This window comes from Vombatus ursinus, unplaced genomic scaffold (genome assembly GCF_900497805.2).
Source record: "Vombatus ursinus unplaced genomic scaffold, bare-nosed wombat genome assembly UNPS02015035.1, whole genome shotgun sequence".
NCBI classification, from domain to species: Eukaryota; Metazoa; Chordata; class Mammalia; order Diprotodontia; family Vombatidae; genus Vombatus; species Vombatus ursinus.
Window position 1 is genome coordinate 460,187 of NW_020954813.1, and position 6,067 is coordinate 466,253.

The 6,067-nt window shown below is 39.7% G+C and overlaps 1 pseudogene; it reads right to left on the reverse strand.

The window, feature by feature from the left end:
* Positions 1-3,573: 3,573 nt before the first annotated feature.
* On the reverse strand, positions 3,574-4,440 carry LOC114031062 (annotated as a pseudogene).
* Between the last annotated feature and the right edge of the window lie 1,627 nt (positions 4,441-6,067).

A 6,067-nucleotide genomic window follows, 5' to 3' on the forward strand; every position in this document is an offset into this window, starting at 1 on the left:
GGGAAGCAATGAAGTGTTTTGATTGAAAAGAACCCCTGCTGAGCACTAGGTTATTGGGGAAACTGAAGTGTACTAGGGATAGTTAATTGTGTTAACAAATGACTTTATAACCTATTCTACTTAATTATGTCAATACAACTTAAAGGCAAGATTTGCCCCAGATAATTTGAAGTGTGCCTGGGGATAACCAAGATTTAACTATATGTCTTATCATTCGGGTAACCAAGCCTTTAGTCTATCGCATATCATCTTATTTTATATGTTCCCTTAATTTGCATATCTCCTTTTGTGTTTAAGAATTCAGAAGCATCACGAATCTTTTTTTAAGTGACTAACATCCACTTTGATGTCTGATGGAGGATCAGGGAAAAACAAATGATCATTCTCTCTGTCTCTGTCTCTCTCTCTGCCTCTGTCTCTCTGTGTTTCTCTGTGTCTCTCTCTCTCAGGTGTGTGGACTTCTGGTGATTATTGAACCCTTTGACGTCATTGCAGTCATCTGGTGTTTTCACTGCTGTGTTTTTCTGACTGCACTTTGTATTATTTCTGCCATTATGCTATAAATGATCAAATTCCTCCTTCCTAGTTTCAAAATTCTAGGTACTGTGGGGGTTCGAGTGGGTGAAAAATTTGATTTAATTATCTAGTTGTCTGGTAATTCAGGCTAAAATTGTAAGATATCATAACCAGTACTTGTTGACCTGAATTGAAAATTAAAAAAAGTTGAAGAGAGAAGTGTTTTTTTCCCCCTTCTGAATTTTGATTTTCCAGGTCTTTTAAAAAGTTCTGTGTCAATATAACTCCCTTTTTCAGCATGGTGAAATGGAATAAGCCCTGGATCTGGAGAAAGAGGAACAGGTTCAAATCTCAGCTTTCCTAGATATTACCTGGAGAATTTTGGGCAGACACTTAGCTTCTCTCTGAGTCTCAGTTTCCTCAAATGTAAAATGAGAGTGCTGGACTACATGGTCTCTGAAGTCCCATTCAAAAACGCTATTATCCTTTGACCCTCCGTTGTTAGCACACTTCCCATTGCCTTATCAGGAGCAAGGGAGTAGGACGGAAAGTGACTGCATGCAAGCCACCAGTTGCTGTCAGATGCTCTATCAGTGCAGGAGAAAGAGGGCGTAGTAACAGCGAGCAGTCTGCCAGCTGAGGTCCCTGCTGAGTAAGAGATCCTGGATCCTTGATATGCAATTGGCCCATTCCACATCACTGATTACTGTGTTCCAGGTTGTCAATCCGGACTCTGGAGTAATGAACCTCAATACTCAGCTTCTTTTGAAATTCAGTTACCCTTTCCAAAATTTTCTTTGTAGTTCTGCTTTGTTTTTGGTAATTGTTTTTAAAGAGGTTTTGGTTTACTTGGCTGAGGATGCATTGCTGTGTGATGGGAGAGAATGACATTGAACTCAAGAGGCAGCTTGGGGTTGTAGTGGATCCAGTAACAGGCTTGGAAGCAGGAAGACCTGAGTTCAATTTCTGCTTGAGACACTTGCTAACTAGGTGAGCCTGAGAGAGTCACTTATCCTTTTTCAACCTCAGTTTCCTCACCTGTAAGATGGTTATTAGAATAATACCTATGTCTAGTCAAGTCAACAGGCATTTATAAAGTGCCTCTTATGTGCCAGGCACTGTGCTAAGCACTGAGGATACAAAGAAAGGCAAAAATAGCCCTTGCCCTCAAGGAGTTTACAATCCACACAGTAAGGTGATTGTGAGATCAAATCAAATGAAAAAAATATGTAAAGTGCTTTGCAGACCCTAAAATGCTTCATGCTATTTATAATATGCTAGAAACTATTTATACTTTATGCTATGCTGTATATTTATATTATGCTATAAACCATTATTGTTATTAGCATTATTATTAACAATGATAATGAGAGACCTGATTTGTTACCTTTGACCAAAGTCATAAAAGTGATGAAGTAAGATACCTCAACTGCACAAAGCTGAGGGGTACAGAAATCATAAAATATGCACCTACTTTCCGAAGTACTCCATGCCATTAGGATGGGGGAGGAGGATACAACTTGCTATTTTTGCCTTAGGCACAAAATTAGCTATTTACTGTGCTACCTATGATAATTACTAGCTAGCTGTGTAGCTACAGGTAAGTCACCAAACCTACCTGAGCCCTACTTTTCTTATCAGTACAAAGAAGCTAATAATTTCTGGTCTATTTGCATCACAGGACTGCTATGAAGACCAGATGAAATAATGTATGTGATTTGTTGTTGTTCAGTCCTTTCAGTTGTGACTCCATTTGGGGTTTTCTTGGCAAAGCTACTGGAGTGGTTTGCCATTTCCTTCTGCTCATTTTACAGATGAGAAAACTTGGGCAAAAAAGGTGATATGACTTGCCCAGGGTCACACAGCTAGTAAGCTCATTTTACAGATGAGGAACTTAGGCAAGTAGGGTAAAATGACTTGCCCAGAGTCACAGTTAGTTAATGTCTGAGGCTGGACTTGAACTCAGGAAGATGAACCTTACTGTTCAGGTTCAGCATTCCATCCACTGTACCACCTAGGGGCCTCTAGGGAATTTGCTCCCAGCAAATACAAATATTTATAAAATGCCTTTAAATTAATTGATCAACCAATAAGCACTTAACTAATCACCCACTATGTACTAGTCACTGTTCTAGGTAGTCACTAACTAGGTAGCTAGGTAGATGCAAAGGCAAAAGTGAAACAAGATCTGCCCTCAAGGAGCTTATATTCCATTATGAGCATTAAATGCCATCTAAATATCAGTTCATTTTGATTGTGATAAAAGTAATTTAACTTTTTTTTTTAGGTAGTTAGGTGGCACAGTAGATAGAGTGCTGGCTTTGCAGCAAGGAAGACCTGGGTTCAAATATGGCTTCTGACACTTACTAGCTGTGCCAATAGCACCTACTGCTCTGGGCTGCTGGGAGGATAAAATAAAGTAATATTTGTAAAGTGCTAAGCAAACCTTAATGTGCCACATACATGCTATCTATTATTAAAGTGATAAAAAAGGAGGCTCAATGAAAATGAACAGCTATTTGGAGAAGATGAATTAACTTGATCTTGCTAACCTTTCCTGCTTCAAGTTATACCGCACAGAACGACATGATTTGTAATACAGGTAACCAGCCAACAAAAAAGTTGGGAGTGGGGTGAACATGTGAAGAAGCTATAGGGGGGAAAATTAAAGTTTTACATTATGTTTCTACCAGCCTTGAAGAGTAATTGGTTTTTATGGGTGAAGATGACCAATGACTAACTAATTCAGCAGTATTTAACTAGTTAATTAAAAAAAATTAAAGGCACATTTTCTTCTTTTGGGACCTTATTTTCTCTTGTGGTGGAATTACACAGCTACCACCTTATAGGAGAAATGTGATACTGTGGCTGGGAGTGATAGCTTGGGAATGGAGTTCCCAACCAACCTTGGATTCTCACTATCTGTGAGACTCTGGGCAAATCACTTAACCCCTTTGTGCCTCAGGTTAACTCCCTAGGACTTTCCTGAACTGTCTGCCCTCCTCCCCCTGTTTTTAGTTATTCCAAATATTTTAAGGAGAGTTCTGTGCAAGGCATTTAAAACACCGGTTTGTGAGGATGAACTCCGTTGGAGAGAAAGAATACAGAACGCAGGTAGCCACGGAGCTGAGGAATTCTCTTGATTTGGGGCAGGATTTGAGAGTGCACTGTTTTCTCAGCAGCCTTGCTGCTCCGTAATCTCGTATTTCTCTTTTTCTGTGTCAAAAATTTCTCTTTCTTGGTGTCTAGGTTTATGGAGCTTTTTCTTCTTGAAGTAAGCATCAGTAACATGATTCGAAATTTTTACACCTGAAAGGTTAATTCTGGTAGAGGTGGCAATGGCAAATTTCTGATGGGTCCTTCTCAGAGGAATGCGGTTGATGGTCAGACGTCCAGCCACCAGTAGCAAGCCACTCACCAGCTGCTTCAGGAAAACCACTCTCTTGCCCCTGTGGCGGCCAGTGAGCATGATCAGAACCACGCCGGGCGTGATGCTAGATCGAAGTCTCCTCACGTGCTGGCTGAAGGGCTTTTTGCCCATGACTTAGGACATCTAAGGCACATTCTAGGCACATCCTCAGTAGGGTAATACCTCTGCATCTTGCGAATCTTTACCACACGGGTTCCTCCATTCTTATCACCACCAAATGACTTTGAGATAGTAGCAGGCACCTTCTCTTTCTTTTTCCTTTCAATCCGGGTTTTTGGTGCACCGTATTTCAGCTTATACATGGCTCTCCGGGAATACATTGCAGACCTGGAGTATCCACCGATCCCTTGGACCGGGACTGGGTTCCACTGCAGTGCTTTCGAGGCTTTTCCACCACTTTTTCAGCCATATCTTCTTTCTTGTTTTTCTCCCCTTTTTTCCCCCTTTCAGACCTTCTTTTCCTTTGGTTCATTTGGGGGTTTTTTGTCCGCCATCTTGAGAGAAGGGAAAGAGTTGTCTGCCCTGCATTTTGCAAGGCTAGCTGTATGATCCCGGGGAAGTCACTTTAGCCTGTTTGCCTCAGTTTCTTCATCTGTGAAATGAGCTGGAAAAGGAAATGGCAAATCACTCTGGTATCTTTGCCAAGAAAACCCCAAGTGGGGTCATGAAGAGTTGGAGGTGACTGAAAAACTACTGAACAATAACAAGGAAATGCTATCATATCCCATATGTTAAGCAAAAGGTGATACTGTGGCTACTGAAATAAAACACTTTATTAAAAAAAAAAGCAGCTTTATTTCCCATTTGGCACCTGAGATAATAGATCGGTAATGTTTATGAAGTGGATTCCGTGGAATTTATAATATTGATCAGTTCTCAGGGGAAGGGACCATTGGTTGAAGCATTACTTCAAAGGACTTGATCATTAAATGAAAGACAGGAATTATCATTTTTTGATAATTTGACCAATGCTTTATTGATCTCATTATAGACTGGGGAAGATGTGTTACGGAAGGCTTGAAGCGTGCAGTTGCTTGAAGTAACTAGCAGAGCTTTTAAAGGAAAGATGAGGAAAAATACTCATATGAAAGTGTATTTTATTGTAAAAAGCTCCTCAAAACTGTAGGTGAATTCAGTAGACTTTTTATATACAAAGCTTGAAACTTTAAGTCATTGCTCAAATTTTTTTAGGTAGAGGTACAAGCTATTTTGTTGTTAAAAGTCTCCTAACTTCCAATTCCTTATTTAAAGGGAGTAGGGAAGTAGGAGAAAAGTGTCCTTTGCTCTATATTCAGCTATTTTCCTTTCCTATATCTCCCATTCCTTCACTGCCAAGTTGCTCCTATGTCTGGAGGACTGCCTCCGTTCTGAAAATGACCACAAAAGGATAAACAGATAACTTGTTTCTTTATAATTTCATTCCCTTGAGGGCATAGAATCAGTCTTTCTAGGTTAAAGTGGCGTAGCTGATGATTTGTTAATAACAAAAGTAACTGCTGAATGGAAGTGGATAGAACATATGGCTCTGAGTCCAGAAGATCTGGGTTCACATCTCCTTTTGACGCTGTCTTTGTGATCCCAGGCTCATCACTACATACCTGAGACATCTCCCAAAGTCTTATCTAAGTTGTGAATGGGTCTACATTGGTTCAATCTGTGCTAATGTAGGGAGTCTCTGTAACAAAAGTACCACATGCTGAAAAACATCACAGATCACTTGCATATTAGGTAAATATATATGTATATATATTACTTATATAAATAAAATTATTTCATTAGGTTGCTCTCTTACTGTTGTTATATTACTTATGCTTTATTGATCCTTCAAAAAGAAAATCCTTTCTTTCTCTCTCTCATTATATAACCAATGTATATAACCAACATATACAACCAATGAAATAACAGGTGCAGTCTAGCTAGCTAGCTAGCTAGATGAGTATGTGTATGTGTGTGTGTATGTATAGAGGTGTGTGTGTATCTTTCTATGTACCCATCCATCCTCCTTTCTTTCTTTCTCTTCCTTCCTTCCTTCTGTTCTTTCTCTTTCTTTCTTTCTTTCTTTCCTTCCTTCCTTCCTTTTCTCTCTCTCTCTCTCTCTCTCTCTCTCTCTCTCTCTCTCTC